The following is a 25,715-nucleotide window of genomic DNA, read 5'->3' on the forward strand; positions in this document are numbered from 1 at the left end:
CCCTCAGCACACTGCTCCTTTGTTCTGGCTCTGCAGGCTAATGCCAACCAGCTCTCCCATCGACCGGCCCTGGAACTGCACCACCATCTTGTAATTTCGGCCTCACAGCTGTCGGAACAAGCTGCCAGGTTCTCTGTCGTGCCTCGTTTCACTGCTGTCACACTTCCCGGGGTTGGAGGAGTTCCCTGCGCTGTCTGGGTGTCACCTTGGTGAAAATGTGGTGGCAGGATGAATCTGGATGGGGCTTGCTGGTCAGGAACTCAGTCTTGTTCCCTACACCATTGGTGCCTGGCCGCACCCCTCCTTGAGGCAAGGAAACTTGACCTCTCACACAGGATTTGCTGGGGTCCAGTTTTCTTTTTTTTTTTTTATTCCCCCTTGTTTGTTTATTTTGCTATTAGTGCTCTAGCATTTTATCCATGCGTACTGCTAGGATGAAGTACTTCAAAAAGGATGCTTCTGTGTGTCTGGTCACTGGCATATAGAAGCCGTGCCAAACGCAAGCCCATCTGCAACTGTACTGCACCCTCCCTCACCGCCACACCTGACCTTTTTAACTCAAATCAGATGCATGACTCCAGAGAAGCGCGGCTTGCCATGTACCCAAAGGGGAAGTCCCAACCTATGGTCACCATTATGGCCAGTGAAGTTGTTTTAGATCTAAAATTCCATGTCTGTAACTATCCTCCTGTTTTGAACAATGATTCCCATATGCCTTTGGATAGCGACAAGTGGTTCAGTATGTATCTTAGAAATGTCAAGTCTCTGGCTAAGGATCAGCTCGGGCAGCTCATTAACGATGTATTTGAATCCGAATGACATATTCCAAATGGCAACTTGGCTCAGCGATCATTCTGCACCCACTATAGTGGAAAGTATTAAGGCTGATTTCACTATACTTTTTTGGGGGATTTTTTTAAAATGTCATTTTGCTAACCAATACAGGTATACAATATAGATCTGTGCAAGGATATACACCACTTGAGCAGTGACCCTGTGAGGTGTTGTACAATAGCTGCTAGTCCATAAGCTAAACAAGGAATACAAAGCGTCATCGGGCATCCGCAGAGGTGCAGGTGAAAAACAGTAGAAGGCCGTTACTTTCTCTTCATGGGGGCAGGAAGGGAAGAAAACCAGGGAGGGCGGGGAGAGATGAGGCCACAAAGGGGGGGGGAGGGTTGGGAGGGCAGGAGGGACATGCAGTACTCCTCTCATTTAAGCATTCAAACTTTCACTGGTGCCTCATCCTGTGGGGCATGTGTCGGTGCCAGCTCCACCCACTGCGGGTGATCCTAGGGGGAGTTAGTATGACCCAATAGCTCATCCAAAGCTGGCTGGGTAGCCAGCAGGGTAGGTGGGTCAGCAGTACCCCCTCTCCCCCAATGAACTGTCGTCCGAATCAACTTCTCCGTCAATGTCATGGTCATGTAATTTAGTAAACATACTACCCCAGATCTCGCTACGCATTATCATCAGTTTGGATTTCTGGAGTCTGCACTCTTCAGCCACTGTCCACTCCAGAAGATCCGACAGCCATTTGGTCCACACTGGAGGAGTCGGGCTAGCCCAATGTATAGCTATGCGCCAACACGAATCCCAGCTAAGCAAATTTTTACTGCTTTTTGTCTACCTTTCTTAGGGTGAGGCAGCAACCTCAAGAGGCAATGTCGCATTGTGGGTTCTGCACTTCTATTACTCTGCACAGCTCCTGCAGTACCTCGTCCAAGAAAGGCCGCAGCAATGGGCTTTTCCATGTGATGTGTCCAGAATTAGCCAGCAGTGCACCACAACAAGTGCAACACACAGGTCTCATCAGGTAGGCTCTGTGCAGACCTGTGGAGTCAACTAAGCCGTATATACGTAGTAGAATAGTGTCCGCTTAAACCTGGTATTACAAGCGACCTCGTGCTCCTACGCACTCTTCCATTTACCATCTGTGAGTGGGGTCTCCAAGTCCCCATCCTAAGCAGCGCGTTTAGGGGCCATATTAGTTGTCCATCATATTTTAGGGTTCTGTTTAGACAGGTTATGATACCTTTTGTGGATTCGGGGTCTAATATCACTTGTAACACCTGGGATTCTTCCGGCTCCTCCGGAAAAATATCATCCAGATGTGTCTGGCAGTGGGTGAGATGCTGGCGTACTGCCTCACCCCCCCCCCCCCCCCCACCCCCACCCACTCCGAAGTGTGCTCTTGCTTCCTCTTGGGACAGGAGTTTGGCATAGGATGCCTGCTGGATGGCCCCTTCCCATGCTTAGTGCAAAGGCCGCCCCCAAAGGGGGCATAAAGGGCCGGCACCGTAACATCCGCCTTGGACCCAGAAGGGACCGGTTAAACCGGTTTAGTGAAGGGTGCGCCAATTTTTCGGCTGCACCCCCAGGTGGCCAATGGGGGAGTGTTGGATCATTTGAACCCCCCAATGGCGTTATTGGAAAACACAGCAAAGGGACAAGGGGGGGACCATTTAAGGGGCGCGTGATCCCCAAAGGGGGGACAGTCCAAGGACCAGGACACAGTATGCTGGGCACCACACCGCGAAAACCACCATCGGAGAGCAGCAAAGGACAGCAACACGCACCCTTAGACAAGGCAGCCTCCACGCACCCCTTGTTCAAACCATGGGAAGTCCTTCCGGCACAGCTGTATTGCGCAAAATTGACACAAAAAACTACACAGGCGCACTGCATGAACTCAAGGCACAACAAGAAAGTATCAAACATCCAGCACCAGCATGGAAGAAGACCAAGTAGTGGAACAGCAAGATGACTTGTAGAGGATGCTGGAGCAAATGAGGGCAGAAGCGCAGCAAAGAATGGCTGCGTGCAAAAATGGAGGAGAAAAGCGAAGAAAGACAAAAACAGGACTTGTCAAACCCAATCTGCTTGACCTTAGTAGAACGGACAAGCGCCACAGGGGATATCTCGCCCCCCCCGAAGTCTAGCAAGCGTTAGAGAACGGAAGGCAAGTCGGGTGAAAAGGACAGCCAAAAAAACAAGGGGCACGGACCAGGCCATGGAAGAAACTCCAACGCGGGCACCATCTGAGTCCAGCATCTCATGCATACCGGCTGAGGGTGAGCATATAAGCGCCATAATTAAAGAATGTTTTAAATCTTTTGCTCTGCTACTACTGAGAGGGAGTGGGACAGGACCCTGCATAGAAGGCACAGGGAAGGGGGAACTCCAAGGGCATGATGGCATAAGCGTAGAGTCAGGTACCCAGGCAGTTGGGAAAGAGCGACTTATCCCAGGGGACCCCCTAACAGTCTGGGGCGCGGCAGGGAATGTAATGAATCACCCTATGGCTGCCGGGAATTCACCCGAGTCATACGCTAGACCATCTCTGGGACCCCCAGCTATGACAACAAGAGCCGCAGGCCTAGCAACTGCCATCCCGCTAGCAGTAAAAGAAAGGATATGGAGGAAGGAATTCATAGACATTTTCTCCCTGCTAGAAATCCAGCTAGAAGGTTTAGATCTTACCATATGTGATAAAAAAGAGGAAGACAGGAGGGAAAGAAAGAGAGTTAGGAAGGAGAGGAACTTTGAGAACTGGTTAGACGCTTTCAGAGTAATGGCCTGCGTGATAGTAGAAAAATTCCAGCGCTGTGCAGCAGATCTCGTGTTATATGAGTCCAAAATACATGACGCGCACCGCCAATTCCCGGGGGACGCCTGGTTAGAATATGACAAAAGTTTTAGACTAAAAATGCAGGCCCACCCAGAGATGGAATGGAACCAGGAAGATGTCTCCAGCTATATCCACAAGATGATGGTGGCCAAGGAAGTTGGGGCCATATGTACAAAAGCTTTTCCCCATAGACACAGAATGGGTAAAATCCTTTGGTACATCTGGCCCCTAGCTCCTTGGCCGGGAGGAGGGAACCATTCCTTTCGGAACACGCATCACAAATGGAGGCATGACAAACACAAAGCACCTTATAGACACAAACCATGGCACAGCAGGAAAGGGCAGGGCGATAAGGGACCACAGGCCATCTGCTGGAAATTTAAGACAGACGAATGCACCTAGGGGCAGAGCTGCAAGTTCAGACACAACTGCTCATCTTGCGGGGGAGGGAGGAGCACCCAGCGTCAGCTTGCAAGAAAAACAGGCACAAGTCTGACAAAAAAGAAAAGAAGAGAAAACATTAAGGGAAGTCCACCCTCTACTCATAAGACTGATCAGGTGAAGTTGAAACTAGCCAAGTCCCCCATCAATACCCAACTCTTGAGGAAACTAGCCAATGAGTACTATAATAAAAAAGATGCAGTAGCACTAGTGAAGGGATTTGAGGAAGGTTTCATCATACCGGTGAAAGGGCAGATAGTGGGAGGCAATGGCAGGTACCTGAAATCAGCCACAGAACACCCACAGGTAATTCAACAAAAACTTGAAAAGGAATTGAGGCTGGGGCGCATTGAGGGCCCCTTGTCTGCACCCTTCCCTAAGGACCGAATCATCTCCCCTCTGGGCGTGGTACCCAAGAAGGAGGCTGGCCAGTTCAGACTAATACACCATTTGTCGTTCCCAGAGGGAACGTCAGTAAACAACAGCATTACTGAAGAAGCTTGCTCAGTAGGTTACACCACAGTGGACAACGCAATTGACATGATCAAAACAGCAGGCAAAGGGGCATTATTGGCAAAAGCAGACATTGAGTCAGAATTCAGGTTATTGCCGGTACACCCGGACAGTTATCACCTATTAGGTTCCCAACATAACGGGCAGGTGTATGTGGCAAAGCCATGCCAATGGGTTGCTCCATCGCATGTACTTACTTTGAACAATTTAGTACATTCCTAGAATGGGCACTACACAGGAAGCACCCGACGGGGGGTGGGGGGAGGAAATGCATTACTTGGACGATTTCTGATTTGTGGGGAGGGTGGGCACAGGGGAATGTGCCAGCTTACTGAAGGCATTTCAATCTCTGGCAGTGGAAATGGGCGTCCCCCTAGCACCAGAGAAGACGGTGGGCCTGACAACAGCGCTAGTTTTCCTGGGCATTGAATTAGATTCAGCCATGGGAACATCCAGGCTACCGCAGGAGAAAGTAGCTGATCTATGGGCGGAGATCAAGTCCCTGCTAAGAAAACAGAAAGCAACCCTAGGGGAACTACAGAGGATGGGTGGAAAACTTAACTTCGCAACTAGGGTGATCCCAACAGGCAGGGTTGTCGCACGGCGTCTAAGCAGTCTAACATCAGGCCTGCGGGAGAAGCATCACCACGTGCGGTTGGGTGCGGGGTAAAAAGCGACCTCGCCATGTGGGATTCCTTTTTGAAGGAATTCAACGGTCAACTCATTTGGAGAGAGGGCTGGATATCGGCTAGGGAGATTTCACTATTCATAGAGGCCGCAGGTGGTTGTGGCTTTGGAGCCATACTGGGCAGGGAATGGTGCGTGGGAAAATGGCCGCAAGATGGTACGAACTAGGTATCAACAAGAACATCTCATTTCTGGAACTATTCCCCATAGTGGTAGCCATGACAGTCTGGAAAAAACTGTTGCAAAACATTAAAATAACATTGTGGTCCGACAACCTAGGTGTCGTCATAGCAATAAACAAAGAGTCCGCATCCTGCCCCAATACACTGAGGCTGTTGAGGCGCCTGGTGTACACACCGCTCAAAGGCAACCTGGATTTCAGGGCAAGACATGTCCAAGGCATAAAAAAACTCAAAAGCGGACGCTCTCACTCGTTCTCAGATGGACAGATTCAGGAAGCTAGCCCCAGAAGCGAGCAGTGTGATGACACCTTTCCCGGCAGAACTGTGGGAACTGGCAGAGCGGACCTGTCTATATTAGTGCAGAATGCATTCAAACCAGAAACCCACAGAAGTTACACAAAATACGCCAAGGTCCTCATGGAAATTGGGGGCCTAAATTCACTTACAGACCCAGTGGCAACCAGAGCAGCAGCAGAGCGTTTCATCATGTGGGCTTTCAAACAAAGAAAAACTAAGTCCTGGGCCCAGGCACACTTGGCAGCGGTGGCTCACTACTCAAAGCTGCAAACAGGCACAGACCCCACCTCATCATATTACATCAAAACAGCGATGGAAGGCTGGAAACGGCTTGAGGGGCATAAAAAAGACAACAGATACCCCATTGACCTTAACAAACTGTCCCTGCTAATAGACTAACTACAACCAGTAGCGGAAAACAGGTATGAACTGGCAGTCTTCAGAGCAGCCTTCTCCACAGCTTTCTTCTGGGCATTCCGTATAAGCGAATTGGTGGCCTCAGCAAAAAAATCGGGAGGCAAGAGTTGCCTGCAAGCAGAGGACTGCCAGCTAGAGCCAGACAGGGTATTCTTAATACTGAAACGCTCAAAAACAGACCAGAATGGCAGGGGGACCCGGATAGAGCTACAATGCTTAAATCAAACTAAGTACTGCCCAGTGTGCAGTTTAAGAGATTATTTAGCTACGTGCCCCGGGGGGCCAGGCCCATTGTTCAGGCATTTAAACGGGGAATACTTGAGCAGATTCCAGTTCACCGCCGTTATGCGGAAGACATTGGAGAAAGGAGGCCTGGCCCCAGCGGAGTTTAGTTCCCACCCGTTTCACGTTGGGACCGCCACAACGGCTGCCGGTTTAGGTCTAGATTCAAACGCCATCAAAGCGGTCAGCAGATGGCGGTCCAACGCTTATAAAAGTTACGTACGCCCACATTTGTTGTGATGTAATTATGTCATTACATCGACAGGTGCATCTCCCAAACATATATGGGTGATTGGGCATTTGTTCATAGCCATATTACAAGCATTGTGGAAGGAGAACATCAATATCGACGAGAGACAGATCAACAAGTTCGATCAGATGGTGGGGTTTCCCGGGCATGAAATGGGCACAGCTCCTGCAGACATTACACAAGCTGCTAGGAACTGCAAAAAGACACCCAGGAGCAATAATCATACACCTAGGGGGTAACGATCTAACTACAGTGGGGAGAAAGGCCCTCCTCAACTAAATCAGACAGACTCTATGGTCACTTACTAAGCTGTCCGGGAACACCACCATCTGGTCTGAGATAATCCCCAGAATCACATGGCGAGGGGCTGCATCAAACAAGGCGGTAGATAACTCCAGGAGAAAACTGAACATCGCCGTCGCCAAATACTGCAAAGTAAACGAGCTTGAGAGCATCCGCCACGGTTTGATCCACCCCAGGCAACCGGAACTCTATGCAGCAGACGGCGTACACCTGTCTGCAGAAGGGATGGGCATTTTCTGGTCATACTTGGCAGCAGGAATTGAATGACCGTGCAAAAAAAAAAAAAAAAAAAAGGAGGAAATTTTCTCAAATGGGGGAGCTGCCAGGAGACATAAGCCTCTCAAGCAGCGTGGCGGCAATTAAAAGGGGCTTTACCAAAATTGACTGGAAGCACACCTAGTAAGGGGGTGTGCAAACAAAAGCCACACACCTGGGGATGCCTTACGGCAGGGTGTAAGGTGGCCAACTAAGGGGAGTAATCGGAACACAGCACTTACAGCCCAGACCAGTCACTGCAAATCGTGAAATTTTGATTATCAAATTTATTAAGTCATTTTAAATTGACTGATTATGATAGAGGAATAAGCTTAATGTTTGAATTGTCATAAGTGTGAATTGTATTGGCAGTGATTCTCATGCTCAACGTACCAAAGGAATGTAATACATCACGGGCAATCGCACGTTCATTTGTCCACATTAATAAAAGCGGCCATGATAGCCACAACTATAACATTGTCAACGCCTGGGTTCATGGTAGAGCCTCTTAAGTATGTAAACGTTGTATCTTGACGCCAAATTCTGGAGTGAGACAAGTGCGGATGTTACACCACCTGCGCTATCACAAAGGGAGTACTTGCTGGGGGTGCCCGGCCACACACAAGTAGCTTTGGGAGTGCTGCCAACTCAATAGAGCCCGACAGGAGGTTTTTGTTTTCCCCAGTTAAGGCCATCCTCACACCACAGAGCAGCAAAGGGCCTGCTGAGTAGTACAGTTTGAGATCTGAAAGACCAAGGCCCCCCTGGCTGGGATCCAATTTAAGGAATTCAAGGCGGACCCTGCTCCTCTTCCCTGCCCATACCAGGGCCTCTAACAGCCCATCAATGATCCAGAACAGGGACAGTGGCAGCGCACAAAACTAATTCTGCATTGCATACATGCAGTGGGGCAGTAAAACCATCTTGCTCAACGCTACCCTCCCCATGACCAACATTGGCAGGGTTGTATAAAACCGCACAGAGGCAGCGAGTCAATCCATCACCCTGCCAATGTTCATGTCATATTGCTGCCGGTGGTCATGTGTTATCTGTATTCGCAGATATTGAAAACTCACAGTCTCCCATGGCAATTCCATCTGAGGGAGTTTGGGGGTACCTAATTGTTAGAAATTGGGTTTTTGGTTGGCAGCCAGGTTACCCTCTGACCAAGCAAAAGCCCTCACTCTAGTCAGGGTAAGTCACACACAATCCAAGATTATCCTGTGCCCACCCTCTGGTAGCTTGGCACGAGCAATCAGGCTTAACTTAGAAGGCAATGTGTAAAGCATTTGTGCAATAAATCATACAATACCATAATATAACACCACAAAAACACACCTCACAGTGTTTAGAAAAATATATAATATTTATCTGGGTATTTGCAGGTCAAAACGTTCAATGATGCAATATGAATTTGTAAAGTTATCACTGAAAAGTGATATAAAGTGTCTTAAGTCTTTAAAAAGCAAACAAAGTCTCTTTCAAGCACAAAGTACCTGGTTTCTGGTGGAAAATCTCCTCAGAGGGCCACAGGAGAAGAGATACGTGGAAAAATGGTGTGTGCGTCGATTTCTCCCCAGCACACACAGACTTCCGTCGTTATTTTTCACGCGGTGAAGTTGTGCGCTGTTTTCCTCCGCGCGGACAGTCTCTTTCTGTGGATCGCGGGGATTACCAGATGTCCCGGGTCTGTGCGTGGATTTTCCTGCTTGTTTTCCAGCTGCGCATCGTTCTGCAGGGCTGCACGTCGAAGTTTCGATCTCACGGCAGACGTTGCGTCGATTTCTCTTCTGGAAGTCGGGCGGCGTTGTCCTTGCGAGGCCGTGCGTCGAAGTTCCGGTCGTCCCGAAGGCGTCGCGTGGATCAGCGTCGGTGTGCGGCGTTTTTGTCGCAGCGGAACAAGCTGTGCGTCGAAAATTTCGGCGCACGGAGCGTCCAAGTGAAAAAGAGAAGTCTTTTTGGTCCTGAGACTTCAGGGAACAGGAGGCAAGCTCTATCCAAGCCCTTGGAGAGGACTTTCACAGCCAGACAAGAGTTCAGCAAGGCAGCAGGCCAACAGCAAGGCAGCAGTCCTTTGTAGAAAGCAGACAGGTGAGTCCTTTGAGCAGCCAGGCAGTTCTTCTTGGCAGGATGTAGTTTCTGGTTCAGGTTTCTTCTCCAGCAAGTGTCTGATGAGGTAGGGCAGAGGCCCTGTTTTATACTAAGTTGTGCCTTTGAAGTGGGGGTGACTTCAAAGAGTGTCTAAGAAATGCACCAAGCCCCCTTTCAGTTCAATCCCGTCTGCCAGAGTCCCAGTAGGGGGTGTGGCAGTCCTTTGTGTGAGGGCAGGCCCTCCACCCTCCCAGCCCAGGAAGACCCATTCAAAATGCAGATGTATGCAAGTGAGGCTGTGTCTGAGTGAATGCACAAGGAGCTGTCAACTAAACCTAGCCAGACGTGGATTGAAGGGCACAACAAGATTTTAGTGCAAAGAAATGCTCACTTTCTAAAAGTGGCATTTCTAGAATAGTAATATTAAATCCGACTTCACCAGTCAGCAGGACTTTATATTACCATTCTGGCCATACTAAATATGACCTTCCTACTCCTTTCAGATCAGCAGCTGCCACTTCAACAGTGTATGAGGGCAGCCCCAATGTTAGCCTATGAAGGGAGCAGGCCTCACAGTAGTGTAAAAATGAATTTAGGAGTTTTACACTATCAGGACATATAACTACACAGGTACATGTCCTGCCTTTTACCCACACAGCACCCTGCTCTAGGGGTTACCTAGGGCACACATTAGGGATGACTTCTATGTAGAAAAAAGGGGGGTTCTAGGCTTGGCAAGTACTTCTAAATGCCAGGTCGAAGTGACAGTGAAACTGCACACACGGGCCGTGCAATTGCAGGCCTCAGACAAGGTTAAGGGGCTACTGAAGTGGGTGGCGCAACCAGTGCTGCAGGCCCACTAGTAGCTTTTAATCTACAGGCCCTAGGCACATATAGTGCACTCTACTAGGGACTTATAAGTAAATTAAATAGCCAATCATGGATAAACCAATCAATAGTACACTTTACACAGAGAGCAAATGCACTTTAGCACTGGTTAGCAGTGGTAAAGTGCCCAGAGGTCAAAAGCCAACAACAACAGGTCAGAAAAAATAGGAGGAAGGAGGCAAAACGTTTGGGGATGTCCCTGTCAAAAAGCCAGGTCCAACATGACCCCCTACCAGCCTAAAGCCTAAAGCCAGGGAAGAACAATCACTATCCTGATGTACTTCCCTGGCGATAGAACAAGGACCCAGGCCCACAACAGCAGGGGCATGTTCCAGTTCTTCGTCTTCCTGACTCCAATTGAATCCCTCTGTCCATACTCTCAGGGCCCACTAAGCCAACCCATGGGGAACCTTTATCCTTACCTGCGGATCCCATCTGTGCAGCACCTAACCTTACTATGCTCACAGATGTATCCCAGGAGCAGGATAGTACCACCAGGACCAACACAGTGGTGTTGCCCACTCTACCCCCGGGGTGTGACACTTGTCCCCTCCCCAGGGATAACTCTGTTCACCCGGACAGCAAGCCACAGTGGTTACTGACAGCTGTCAGGGATGAGAGCCAGGCCCCAGGCCTCTCAAAGCTCTCCCACCACTGTGGCTGTGGAGAGTGGGGGGCGGAAGCCCCAGGTGCTGGGCACCCTTTAACCACTCTCCCTTCTACCAGGTCAGGGATGACAGCCTGAACCTGGTCCTCCCCTCTGGGGCTCCGTACCCTCGCTCCTGGAGCGGTACCCCAAGAGTCCAACATGGTCAGGGTCCTTATAGAAGTCGCCCTGTACCATTCCTCCACCAGTGCAGGGCTGTTAACCTGCAACTGGACCTCCAACCAGGGGGCTGTACCTTCAGGTTGGACTAGGGCCCGGGGTGAGGCTTCCATCCCTCTGCCCTCCCTTCTGGGGTCCAGCACCCTCCAACTAGGAGTGGCTTCCTCAGAAGACAACATGGTAGGGGCACTGTTATCAGTAGCCCCTCCCTCCAGGTCCGGGGGACACCCTGAACCTGGCCTTCTAGCCCAGGGTCTGTACCCTCAAACTGGATCACTGCCTGGCAAACCAGGACTTCCTGGGGGGCACACCTACCCCCCACCAGGTCAGAGTTTAACCTCTGCACCTGACCATCCAACCCAGAGTCACCACCCTGAGGTTGAACAATTGCTTGGCACGCCAGGACTTCCTGGGGGGCTCACCTACCACCCACCGGGTCAGAGTTTAACCTCTGAACCTGGTTCCCCAACCCAGGGTCACCACCCTGAGGTTGGGCAATTGCCTGGCACACCAGGACTTTCTGGGAGGCACACCTACCTCCCACCAGGTCAGAGTTTAAACTCTGAACCTGGGTATCCAACCCAGAGTCACCACCCTAAGGGTGAACAATTGCCTGGCACGCCAGGACTTCCTGGAGGGCACACCTACCCCCCACCAGGTCAGAGTTTAACCCCTGATCCTGGCTATCAAACCCAGAGTCACTGCCCTGAGGTTGAATCTTTGCCTGGCATGCCAGGACTTCCTGGGGAGCACTCTCACCCCCCACAAGGGACACACCGTCCCCAAGGGCCACACAAGAGTCTGGTTGGCGCAGGTCTCCTGACCTCTGCCCATCCGGCAGAGTCTGGGTCTCCCCCAAATCAGAAACGGTTTCACCTGGGTCATTCCTGGGGGGCTCTGCTCTCAGAGCTGACCCCTGACTCTCCAGGTCCTCAACCCCCTCTCGACCCTATGTCTGGACTTCTGCACCCCCTCACTAGGAGTGGTACTGCCAGACACCAGAACTGTTGGGATGCTGGCTACAGTCACCCCCCTAAGTTCTTCTGACACTGCGGAGCTTCCCTCAACAGGTGGCCCTACGGTACAGGGCTAGGCTTCCCACCTGGTGTTCCCTCATGGAACCCTCTAGGACCTGGGACCTACCTGGGACACTACAATCCTCTCCCACCTCACTTGGTTGGGAACCACCTAGACCACTCCCTTCAGGAGCACCCCCAAATGCCTCTTCAGACTCTGTGGTACTCACCCAGAAGTCTGCCTCCATTGTAAGTTCCCTGGGGTCAGAGAACTCACACTCCATCTGGTGTTGGCGTAGCTCTGGAAAATAAGGACCAGACATATGCTCTCCAGCAATTACCTCACTCTGCCCTTCACATGTATTAACCACAGTACCCTTCACCCAACCATCCAGTAACTCAGCCTTGGAAAAGCACTCTTCATCACCCTCCTGAGACTGGTGAGACAGAATCTGACTGTCCCTGACACTCAACCCATACTCTTCTGGGATGTCTCTACACTCTATATCCAGGACGTCCACCAGGGGGGGGAACCCTTTTCTCTGTCACTCTCTGCTAGAGCCAGTAAAGTGTCCCTCCCCCCAGTAGGAATATGACTCCCTGTGCCAGTCCTCCAATCCTTCTCAGGGACCCTGTGCATAACGGGAACTACCTCATACCCTTGAACCACCTGGGGTGTGTCAACTCCCTTCTTCAAGTTGGGCACCACATCTCTGGGCTTGTGCCCTTCTTCAGCAGTACTGGATGCAAGATTTTTGCTGCCACCATCTGAACTGGACTCAGCCCTTCCGGCCTCCAGTTTCAGCTCTTCACAGCTCAGCTCTTGAGCTGCAATCCTTTCTTTTTCCAGGGCTAAGAGTCTTTTTGCCTCAACCCTTGCAAGATATTCCTCTAACTGTTGCTCCTGCCGCCTTTGACTTCGGAGCCATTCATCTCTCTCTGGGTCTCTTTCCTCATCTGAGTAGTCTTCCTCCTCATGTGAGCAGTCTTCCTCCTCATCTGAGGGGTACTTAGTCATTTGGTTTCTTGCTGCCTCTCTCTCTGCCCATCTTTCTTCCCCCCAGACTATGTAGTTATGTAGCATTTCCATCTTAGTAGATCTCCTTGCTACAGGAAGGGCCCATTTTCTGCAAAGCTTCCTTAGGTCAGCCTTAGTGAGGTGGTCAGTAGGTACAAAGAATGAGTAGTACACAATCCCATTCTGATAAGATCTTTACCGGCAAAAAACAAAATCCAAAGTCCAAAAATATCAATAGTATATCCAGGAGGACATCAGAGAACCAAAAGCAAAAAGATGAAAAATCAAGTTGACCTTCAACTGTGGGTAGGTAGTGAAATACTTAGCTACCGTATGTCAATGCACAAACACAAGTCCTATCCTCACTGCTGATCACCAATGTTAGAAATGGGATTTTTGGTTGGCAGCCAGGTTACCCTCTGACCAAGCAAAAGCCCTCACTCTAGTCAGGGTAAGTCACACACAATCCAAGATTATCCTGTGCCCACCCTCTGGTAGCTTGGCCACGAGCAATACATGGAAAAATGGTGTGTGCGTCGATTTCTCCCCAGCACACACGGACTTGCGTCGTTATTTTTCACGCGGGGAAGTCGTGCTTCGTTTTCCGGCGCGCGGACAGTCTCTTTCTGTGGATCGCGGGGATTACCAGATGTCCGGGGTCTGTGCGTGGATTTTCCTGCTTGTTTTCCGGCTGCGCGTCGTTCTTCACTTCAACAGTGTATGAGGGCAGCCCCATTGTTAGCCTATGAAGGGAGCAGGCCTCACAGTAGTGTAAAAACGAATTTAGGAGTTTTACACTATCAGGACATATAACTACACAGGTACATGTCCTGCCTTTTACCCACAGAGCACCCTGCTCTAGGGGTTACCTAGGGCACACATTAGGGATGACTTATATGTAGAAAAAAGTGGGGTTCTAGGCTTGGCAAGTACTTTTAAATGCCAAGTCGAAGTGGCAGTGAAACTGCACACACAGGCCTTGGAATGGCAGGCCTGAGACAAGGTTAAGGGGCTACTGAAGTGGGTGGCACAACCAGTGCTGCAGGCCCACTAGTAGCATTTAATCTACAAGCCCTGGGCACATATAGTGCACTCTACTAGGGACTTATAAGTAAATTAAATAGCCAATCATGGATAAACCAATCAATAGTACAATTTACACAGAGAGCATATGCACTTTAGCACTGGTTAGCAGTGGTAAAGTGCCCAGAGGTCAAAAGTCAACAAGAATAAATTGAGCTCTACATATTTTTTCATGAATTCCGGTCCTTTAGCGAAACTCTTTGTGTTGTTATTGTCACTACATACTGAAGATTGGACATATAGACAGCTTTAAAGTATTGATTCTTGATTCATGAGTGCCCTTACAGCTTTTTTTTCACTGAAAGCATAGTCTGGGCTACTGATATTTGTAATCCCTGCTGACTCTCAGCGCAGGGGGAAGATGCACCATTAACCTGATCCAGGAATAACCAGTTACTTCTTCCGCTATCCAATGAGGCCAGCTAACTCGGTGGTTGACTTTGTCTGAACCAGGGTAGTGCAGCGCTGTCTGCAGGCCTTTTTTTTCTGTTTTTTTACTCACTGCAGTTGGCCAGCGCAGCCCACTCAACTTCATTATTGGGTGCCCTCAATGGCCACATTCGCACCTGCACCCTCTATAGGGCACAAACCACAGGAGTGAGAACTCCAATCAGCACAACCCCTTCATGCTGCCCCAGGCTCCAAATTCGGCCCCAAAATGCGTCTGGTGAGGAGTGGTGTGGGGGACCCACCTGGCCTGTCAATGTCCACCACTGGGCCCGACTACCTGTGCTGACCTAGGTAGACTTGGGTCACCACCAATAGGAAATATTTTCGGCTGTGGTTCCACAGAGGGTCCCGGACACCCACAAGTCCACTGCGGCTCCTTGGCCTGTCTCAGTCGCGGTGTGTGGTAACATCCACTTGTCCCCTGGGCCTCCACTCCAGCAGCCCCTACTTCTCACCCAGTCACAGTAATGAAGGGACACCACGTGCAACACAGCCGCAGCATGGAAGTTGCACGGACCTGAGTAGGGGCCGCTCCCAGTCGCATGGGTAGTCCGCAGGCCAAACACCCACCCGAAAAGGGGTGGGGAGGCCAGTGTGCACCTCACCACGACTCCTGCACCCTCTCCCAAGTTCTAGTGTCTCGTCCGTGGCAGCCCCATAAGTCCATCTCCAAGTCCCGGCAGTCCGCCAAGTCCATGCCTCACAGCCAGATGCGGCTATAATGCTCCAGGAGGGTTCAAGAGATTCCAATTTTTAATGCCCTGAGCGCAACTCTCTGGGGATTATGATATTGCAGGGCAGCAGGTTGTTGCAGGATTCCTGTGATGGGGCAGAAGGTCACTGTCAGTGTTGCCGCCCGGTCATCTTGTTCCGGTTTCTCTATGTTAACAGGGAATAGAGGACTGCTGTTTGTTCAGCTTGAAACAAGCCTTTGCGTGCTTAATCACTTCTCTTTATGACTTTCCTAGTGCAGCTTTAAATTCCTCACTTCAACACACCCCCTATTATAGTTTCTATGCAGCTCTTATATATAGGTTTTCAAGTTATGATGGCTCCATTGCCAATTTTCTGTCTCCTTATTTAATTAAAGCCTCTAATTTCAACATTCTTTGTCAACTTTAATCATATTGATAAATATATAAATCTGGATGGAGCTGTCAACCTACTTCTAGAGGAAATGTCTGCTTAAAAAACAATTCAGATTATTTTTGGCACCACCCATTCTGCAGATCACACCTTGGACCTTATTTTTACTAACGCTGCTAATCTTGATTGTACTACTCCATTACCACTCGTTTGTAGTGATTCCTTTCTAAGAGTTCTTTTGGGGAAAAAATAATTTTCTTGCCCCCTGAATAATACAGCCCATGGCAGCAGATCACAGAACCAACTTTTAATGTGGTCCTGATGGCTGACTGCCCTAAATTGGCAGGTTACAAAGAGATAGACTTACAATCATACCAGAAGTGGTGAACGACTGTCTTAAATGTGATATGTTACAATGTTATTTTATGCAGATTTGTAGAGCACACAGGAGGGTATCTCTGTGCTGAGCAGTTTTGAGATTAGGGACACCTAGGGCCTAATGGGACTTCTCAAAAAGCCGGTTCTTCAGCTTCCTGCGGAATTCAATAAGTGTGGAGGAGGCTGTTTTGCGTAGCAGCAGGTTGTTCCACGTTTCAGGCGCCATATAGGAAAAGTCTTGGCCACTGGATCTGGTTTTCCATATGCATGTGATTTGTGGAATAGATGTGCAGAGGTATCTGGAAGGATTGAGAAAGCAGATATAATTGCTTAAGTATGCTGAGTTAGTATCATGTTGTGCCTTGAGCGTGTGTCTGAAGAGTGCTTGTTTGTGAATGGGGAGTCAGCGCATCTCCTTCAGGTGTGGTGTGATATTAGTGCGGCATGGAATGTTGAGAGTGATTCTGGTCGCCGAGTTCTGACTATTCTGAAGCCTTCAAGTGAGGTTTTTTTGTTGATCCCCGCATACCGGGTGTTCCAGTAGTCCAGCTTGCTTGTGACCAGGGTGTGGTTTTCCGGGTGCTGGTTGGGAGTCATTTGAAAATCTTCCTCAGCCTCTTCAGGGTATGGAAACATGAAGCAGTGGTGGCATTGATTACGGAAGTTAGGTTGAGTTTGTTATTGATGATGATACGGATGCTCTAGGAACGGGAGGTGGGGCAAGTCAGTCCTATTTCTGTTGGTTCCTAGGTGGAGTCCCACACTGATGTGCCCTTCCCGAAGATCACAGTTTTGGTCTTGCCAAGGTTTAGCTTTAGACAATTGGTCTCATCCACTGGGCAATTTCAGTCATGCAGGCACTGAACTGACTTACTGGGTTTCTTGTCCATGAGGGAGATGAGTTGCGTGTCTTCAGCGTAGATGGGGACATTGAAATTGTGAGGGGGTCATCATGTTTGCGTTGAACAGAGTCGGGCTTAGGGAGGTTCCTTCTGGAACTCTGCAGATGAGGTCGCAGGCTTCCAATGTATATGGTGCCAGGATGACTGACTGGTTCCTTCCAGTCAGGAAGGAGCAGATATATCGGAGTGCAGGTCCTTGGATTCCAATGTCATGTAGGCATCGGATGAGATGGGGTTGGAGATTGTCTCAAATACTGAGCAGGTCCAGGAGGATAAGAGATACTGTGTCTCCTCTGCCCAGAGTCTTACAGATGTCATCCCTGGCAGCGTTGAGGACAGTTTCCATGCTAAGGTTGGGTCTGAAACCAGGCTGAGTGATGTCAAGGAGTTGGTGGTCGTTGAGGTATTTGGTGTGGTGTCTGTTGACAATTTTCTCTAAGTTCCTGGCTAGGAATGACAGCAGAGAGATCAGTCTGTAGTTGGAGAGCGTTGAAGGGTCTGCACAGGCGTTCGTCAGCAAAGGGAGGACAGTTGCATGTTTCCAAACATCTGGGATGGTCGGGGAAGAGGCGAAGTCATTCAGAATGGGTTTGAGCATACTGCCAATGGGTTGCAGTCCCGATGGGGGTGGAGGGGGCAGATGGGACCACCCTTGAGTGGATGGACTTCATGGTGAAGGCGGTTTCTTCTTCAATGATAGGCTTTGTGGTTAGCATTGGCTCTTTGAATAAGACTGGGAGGCATTTGGAAAGGTCTGGTCCCATTGCACGCTGAAGACGGTGTAAATGGCAGAACAGTTGAGAGATTGTTGCAGAGGTCCTGTGAGAAAGTGATAGAGTTGGAGGTGGCCGAAGATGAGGTGAAATATTTCCCAATGTCTAAGATTTCTTTGCTTCTATTTGCATCGATGCGGTCCATCACAGTGAAATGCTTAATGGTTCAGATCATTTGGTGGTAGCATCTCAAGGCAAATTTGAATGTGCTCCTGTCTGTATGGTCCTGGCTCATTCACCATTTGCACTTCAGTTGTTTGCAGTGGTTTTCATCCGTATGACAACTGTCCTGGGGTCTAAGTCTTGTATTGTTGTGTTTCAAGGTGGAGGGTGGGGGCATAGAGTTGGTGCATGAAGTATTGAAAATTGTTGATGGCTTTAGGGGAGGCTGTTGCTTTTTTCCGGTTGGCAAGTGTTGAGAGCAGTGTTCCAGTCCTTGGCAGTGATGCTGTTCCAGTTTTGATGGTTTGTGTACAGTGGACTGTGATGGGGATGTTGAAGTTGGCATGGTTGTGGTCGGTCCAGGATAATGGCGTGGGCTCATCAACTCTGATACTACCTAAGTTGGTAAAAATAGGGTCCAGGAGGTGTCAAGTGACATGGGTAGATCCCTTTACTCGTTGAGTGAGGCCCAGTCTTCCGAGTTCTTCAATGAGTGCTCTTGAGTTTGGGTCAGTGTGGTCTTCCAGGTGGAAGTTCAAGTCTCCGAATAGGATGTAATCACTAGCATGGAGGGCAGATGGTGCGACGAAGTCCATGATGGGGGTCGGTGAAGTTGATGCATGGTCCCACTGGTCTCTAGATGAGTGCTGCTTAGCGACGTGCAGCTTGAATGAAAAGTGTTCTAGAAGAATGACATGTCTGTGGTGCCGTTATTGGTGTTCTTGTGGCTGATGGCAATTCTGCCTCTGTACTTGTGAAGTCTGTCTTTCCTGGCAGTCTTGTAGCTGGGGGAGATGTCCGTGGTGATGTCAGGTGTGGATGCAGGGTTCAGCCAAGTTTCTGTCAGAAAATGGAATTCAGGGACATTGTTATACAGCAGGTCCCACATCTCTGTGGCATGTTTGGTGAGTGAGCGAGTGTTGAGGAGCATGCATCCAAGTGTGGACTCTTGTGTGGGCGAGTCCAGGATTGAGTGTGTGTCATAGAGCAGTGTTGTGTGTTGTCGGTGCAGTGAGTGCTAGGTATTGGTACGTGCACAAAAAAACTTAGCACAAGAGAATGCTTCCCCTGGTGTTTGGTGGTACAGTGAGGCAGCAGTGTGTGGAGCAATGGTAGGGGCTGAAGACGCAGAGGATCACAGCATGGCAGCTAAAGGAGGGAGGGGAGGACCAGAGTTCCCATCACTGGGCACAGACGGGCTTGCCTTTGATGCATATCCACTGCATGTCCATGATGTGGTAGCCATTAAGAAGCCCCTTGGAGGGAAGAGGCATAACGTCACTTTCTATGCTGATGGATGACGGGCAATCCAGTGATATCACTTCCTGTGCAGATGGATAATGGAAGTGACTCCTCTTTCTTGGCTTCTTATTTTAAAGACAGTTTTGGTGGGAACTAAAAATAGCTCCCCCTACGCAGAAAAATATGCGTTCGGATAAGGGAGTCCTGTCACTGGTTTAACCTGTTGCTTAGATCTATTAAAAAAATGCTGTCAACCAGAGAGAAACTGGTGCGGTACGTTTGAGGAGGCACATAAAATCAAATATTGTTTAGGTATCAGGCTGAATCACAAAGAGATCAAATTAGCCAAATATCCCTTCTATTCAGAGCAGATAGATGCTGCTAAACATTCTTCCATATAATTGTTTTACTATAGTTAAATCTAAGGCTCGTCCAGTTTCCCTTACCCAGCAGATACCACATTTCAATCAGCTTGTGATTGTATTGTAAGCTATTTTAAAGTCACGATTTGGACCATTCATGGCTCATTTAAGATGGGTGATCATAGCGCTTCTATGCCTCAATATCATAAAAACCCAGTAAAACTTACGGATTTCTCTCTCCAGTTTTACCTTAAGACATGCAGGACCTCCTGCTGAAATCTAAATCTGGTTCACCCACTGACCCGGGTCATCCCTTCATTTTGAAATTAGGTTCTTGCTTGATTCTGCCAGTACTCTTCCTCAATCTCAGTTCATCCATTGATTCTGCATGTGTGCCTGAGGCATGGTTACTGGCCCACATCACTCAGATTCTTATAAGGTTCTATGGGGGTCCATCATTACCATCAACTTTTAGGCCCATTTCCATGCTCCCAGCTCTTATAAAAAAAAAATGCTGGAGATGCACATTAATCAACAGCTTTTGGAGTACCTGGAGGCGAATAAGCTAGTGGATGTGTCTCAATTTCGTTTTCAGGCCTCACACAGCACACATTCTATTTTCTTGTCGGTATTGTTTGACAGAGGTGACACTGCAGCCCTTATTCAATTCGATCTGCCTGTGGTATTTGACACCATTTCACATTCCATCCTCGTCCATAGACTTTGTGGAAATAGATGTTGAAGGCCTTTATTACCCTGAATTGCTAACTTTTTTGCAAACACTGCCCAATCAGTGTGTCTCCTTACTTTCTTTTCTGACCCTTCTCTGTTGGACTTACCGGTACCTCATTGTTTATCACCGAGACCTAACCCTTTTAATATTTATGAGTCCCCTCTGGCTGCCTTCATCTCAAACTTCGGATTTGAGGTGAAGTCTATGTGGACGATACTCCACTGATTATGTCACTGAGTAACCCGAACTTTGGCCGAGAAAAATTCAGGCAATGTCTTATTTCGGTTGCAACATGGGTGAATAACACTTCTTAGAGATCCCCTCTCCCAGCTGATGTTCAGAATTTTAGGTGTAACCTTTTTAAGCTATCTTTCTTTTAAACCTCAAACTACGTCAGTTTCTTCTACCTGCTTCTGGCTGCTTACAGTTCTTCGAAAGGCATACATTTTCTTCTGCTTATGGCCAGAAAGAAATATTAACAACATCGCGACTGGATTATTCCAATGCCTTATATGTTGACCTCTAACAATTTATTAACAAACTTCGGCTGGTGCGTAATTCAGCAGCTAGGCTTCTCCATCTTCCCGAACATTGCTCAGTGTTTTGTAAATGAAAGGATTTTCACTGGCTTCCCATTTAAAGAGGATTTAATCAAAAAAGCTGGCGCACAAACATACGGCAGTTTTTCAATCTGGTCCACTTGGACTTTAGAAGCTGTTTACATTTCATATTCCTTCCAGATCGCTTAGATCTTCTAATTAATGCTCCGTCATTCTCCCTTCCAGATCCCGCACTACCCGGGTTGGTGTTGGCTCCGTAGCTGTGACATAGGCCCAACTCTGGAATTCCCTCCATTTCTTCGTACTGAATCGGATGGAGCAGGTTTCACTAAGAACCTGAAAACGTGGCTCTTTGGGAAAAACTGATCTCCGCCACCCTTTCTGCTGCTGTCTTGTTTCAACTTCCCTTAGATCTCTGCACACTGAACTCTGTATTAGGCATAACCTGCGCTTTAAAAGTAAAATTTCAAATTCAACAGGTGTAAGAATGACACACGTCCCTTACACAAGTGCCGTCACGTAGCGCAATGGTACAGGCCGAGCACCCTATGGCTTTCGCGCCCGACATGGACCCAGAAACAAAGACCAAAATACTTGGCTGCCAGACTGTCCGTCGCCAAATACCATTTACTGGGTACAACAATCGCTCAATATTACCACCTGGGGCCCTACACGGCGATGCTCCCTCTTCCCCTGTCCTCACTACCGCGTTTCCTCACTCCTTTCAACACAGAATGTCCAGCGACATCAACATAGCCTGGTCGTTCGAGTGATTAACTCTCCTCAGAGAGGACTCCAACCAAACTATCACCCACAAAATACACGATTCTCGCGGACTGCCAGTAGAAAGTGCTCACATGGACTTCTAAACCAATCCGCTCTGCACAATCCTGTAAACATGCTGAATTGGTTGGGATTCCCCAGCGCTCCAATCCTGAGTCACCTTACATATTAGCGGTACCGCCCACTCCAGCCTAAATGTGGAACATGTTCAGTCATGGGATTGGTTGTTACCGCGAACAAATGACATTCGTTAAAGGAGTAGGTATCGACAGCGGACTTAAGTTTGAATTCACGGGCGGTCAATGTAAGTAGCGGAGAGATGGTAATTGGCAAATAATGTGGACAGAAGTCTGTTGAGTTTTTTTTTTTGGGGGGGGGGGTCATTATGTAATCAAAACATGGTACATATAATTAAGGGTACGCTGTACGTTTGGATGTGTTGGTTTGAATGACAACGAGGAGGGATATTTGAATGTGTGAATGCTTGAGTTGGCGAATGTGGTGTTCTGTTGCGGATTCACTTGTATGTTATTAACTTTGATAATGCCTCAAACATGTAGATCACTGATCGAAATGCATTAAAAGAAGTAGGGGAGCTGTGATCCTGAGTGTAGTGGGGGCAGGGCCAGTGAATGTGTGGGTGGGATTAGAGGCGTGGCAAAAAAGTACGAAATATTATGCAACTATGCTGCACCTTCTGGTAACTCATTAAAGGCATTGCAGCAGTACTGAGAAGTGCTGATATTCAGGATCGGACAGTACTTTCCCATTTAAAGCACTGTGGCTGAGCCACTAAAACTCGATGTATGCTCTAGCCTGAAGCCTGGCTTTGGCTAAGCTCGAGGGCCTGTTGGAACCTTGAGCCCATTACCAGCTGAGCTTTCATGTTTCTTCTGCCAACCATCCTTCCTCTGCGTAAAGGCCCTTGAACATTACATATTACTTTTAGGCTTCTTTAGTTAATTTTAACTACTCTCACTCCTGTTCAAAGCCAGTCTGCACGCAACACGGAGCCTACATAGACATTCTCTTTGACCAAAGAAAAAAAAAAAGAGCACTGGCAAAGAGGCCTTGAGGGGCCCGTAGGGCATCACATTGCCAACCCTGTGAGGGGCATACACCTGATGATGAAGCATGCCACTAAAATGGTGGGTGAGGGGATTTGCTGCTCAGTAGCTATGCTGTTTTGCACCCTCGAAAAGCTACAAAAACACAACAGGACCTTCCTGTTTTCAGGACTGTACACACTTTAGATACTTTTTAGAATACCTGGGACATAGTGTACTGGACCATCCCAAATCTCTCCCCTCCTTTTTTGAACATATTCTGAGAGCCACTGAACTGATATCTGGATGGTGCAGTGAGGAATAGTGACTGCTGTGTTTTTAATGTTATGAGGTCCCAGCCTGTGATATTCACCCCTGTGAATATGTAAGTCAGTATCTTGAGCTTGCATTACACACAGTATAACAAAGACTGCCACAAAATGTGCTAAAAGATTTCAGAATAAGTTAAGAAAATGCTTCCAAAATATAGATTTTAGTAATACTTTTGGATGTACGCAATGTTAACACTTTTTTTTTATAATTGTGAATTAGAAGCAAACACTCAGTAGTTGGTAACACTCTTGCAATACTGTTAAAAAAGAATAGATATTTGTCACCAGGAAGCTTCACATGTACTTCATAAGCCAATACCAAATTCCATGAAGCATTTACATTTGCAGATTAATAATCAAAAATGCGTCACCAGTGGGGTCTATCATCCTCGCCAGCTAGACTGAGTAACCTGGGATCAGCCAAGACAGGAGACGCCCAAATTGGGATCAGAGTGATCCTGGGCAGCGCATCTGCTCCACATGTGAGTTCCTGCCTTGGTACCAAATCTCTCTGTATTTTATACCTTAAACAAGCTCAAGGAGAGATTTCTAGAGCCCCCCTCCCCTCTGATATGAAATGAAACGGTGGCTGTACTTCATCTGCATTGAAACCATGCAAGAGTGTTGGCCTCGCTCCCCATGCTTATTTCTGAGGCAGAGACGTACATTCCTCTAATGAAAACATTCTCATTCTTGTGCACTTGTATCCAGTCCGCATCCCCCATAATATGTTCCAGCACAGTATGAGAAGATAAAAAAAAAAGTTGTGTGTGTGGAAAACAAGTTTTGTGTGATAGAACATCTGTGCTGCCTTGTAACCGTAGCACTGCACAAAATTAAATCACTCACACAGCATGGAGTAGATGGTCAGACATGGGGTCGGTGGGTAAATACACATAGCATTACAGTCCCTCCCTTGGCTTCACAGCAATGGAAGAGTTTCTCCGTCATTCCATTTCAGCTGAGGCATGTCAAATGTTGGAATTAACTCTCCCAGAACAGTTGTCTTTTAAGAACATGTAGGGGAACTGTTTTTGTCACATTAAAAAGGCTTAGGCACGTTGTGCCCCTCAGATCCCCCCTACTTCTACCTCTGGTGTAGATACATAATTTCTTTTGTATGTATATCCGCCCCTGAGGGGACAACTTTGGGTGGCTTATGGCACCTTTTCTTCCCAGAACCCTCTATTCTGCCTCTTTCCAAGATGGCAGAAGTCTTTCTCGGCTGTACAGACCCGGCTGCCCACCCTAGAGGTGTGGGGAGCTTTCTGGGGGTGTACTCCTACTGACTAATTTTTGAGCTGCCTGGATGCAGATGTGCCTGAGGCGTGGGGACTGCTTTGTCCTGCCCTGCGATACAGCCTACTTGCATATAAGAGGGGGGGTGCCGTTTGAAGCCCACTGCCTTAATGTGCCACTTCACTAGCCTTCGAGGAGGGAGGTGTGACCTTCTTCTCGTCCAGGCTATTCTTCTGACTCCTGGGAGTGTTTGTGGTCAGAATCCAGGAAAACAGGAGTAACTCAGTGGGCAACGCAAAAACAACAAGTGATGGACGGAATGCTGAACCTTGTCAAACACTCACCCCCAGTCACAGATCTCGGTTTAATCCATCGTTCTTTTGCTCACCATGCCACCCCAGTTTGGACCCAGCCATATGCAAATCAGTCTTGACCCTGTTCCTCATGGGAACAGTCCAGCCCGAACTGCCAAGCCAGGTCCTCACTGGACCGGAAACAAGCATCCTGGGACCGGTTTCGGGGTTTCACCCCTCATCAGCCAGGCTAGCTTGAATCCAGTGGCATGGGAAGCACGGGACCCACGTCTGGGCATACCCTTCCCACTTAGGGCGACAAAGCAAAAACAACAAGTGATGGACGGAATGCTGAACATTGTCAAACACTCACCCCCAGTCACAGATCTGGGTTTAATCCATCGTTCTTTTAACTCAGTGGGCAACTTCTAAGGTTGCTTTCTGGGTCCATGCCAAATTGCCCTTATATTTGTGTCATGGCTGAGAACGCACGTTGTTTGATACCAAGCGTGACCCACTTCGGCGGTACCATAATGGAGCTGGCGACGTCGCATTTGCCTGGGTGCCAACCCATGTTATCCTATGGACCGCTGTTCACTTATAGACGCCTTTAATGGAAAAGGCCACTATAAGGACTTATAAGCTTGTACTTGTATGTCCACACCTTTAATACAATGCACTCTGCCTTCTGGGCTCAGGGGGCCTACCTCAGGGGTGACTGACGTATATTAAAGACAGTGCTGGGGGTGTGCACACATGGTGTAAGCACAGTCGAGTTTGAGCGGTATGCAGTGACCCTTCAGTCTGCAATGGCAGGCCCGCTCTCAGTAGTTTACTTGGGTCATTCAAGGTTGCACAAACAGTGCTTCCAGCCCTGGTCACCCCTTTAACACCAATGCCCAGGGTACCACTGGTATCTTATACGAGGGACTAACAAGGGGGTTAACAAGCTTGCTAATTGGGGATAGAAAATTCACAGTTACCAATTTAAGGAGAGAGCGCTGGCACCGTGGCCTGGTTAGCAGGCTCCAGTGCACTTTCAGAGTCTTAGCTAACAGCATATAAAGCAAAAGGTTTGGGGGTGACCATCCAAAAAGGTAACTTTCCTATTGGCACCATTCGCAAATCAAGAACTGCAAAGTAATTGTTGACAATGCAACCCAGAGACAAATTAAGGCTCCCCAAAATGGTATA

At 48.5% G+C, this 25,715-nt stretch overlaps 1 protein-coding gene across 3 annotated transcripts in view; it reads left to right on the plus strand.

The window, feature by feature from the left end:
* Window positions 1–21,825: 21,825 nt before the first annotated feature.
* SKA3 (spindle and kinetochore associated complex subunit 3) overlaps window positions 21,826–25,715 on the plus strand; it is a 226,723-nt gene continuing 222,833 nt past the window's right edge. For all 3 annotated transcript variants that reach the window (XM_069202259.1, XM_069202260.1, XM_069202261.1), the window contains exon 1: window positions 21,826–21,915. The gene's annotated coding sequence lies outside the window, so the exon portion shown is untranslated. The remainder of the gene's footprint in view (window positions 21,916–25,715) is intronic.

Source organism: Pleurodeles waltl, chromosome 8, assembly GCF_031143425.1.
Source record: "Pleurodeles waltl isolate 20211129_DDA chromosome 8, aPleWal1.hap1.20221129, whole genome shotgun sequence".
Lineage (NCBI taxonomy): Eukaryota > Metazoa > Chordata > Amphibia > Caudata > Salamandridae > Pleurodeles > Pleurodeles waltl.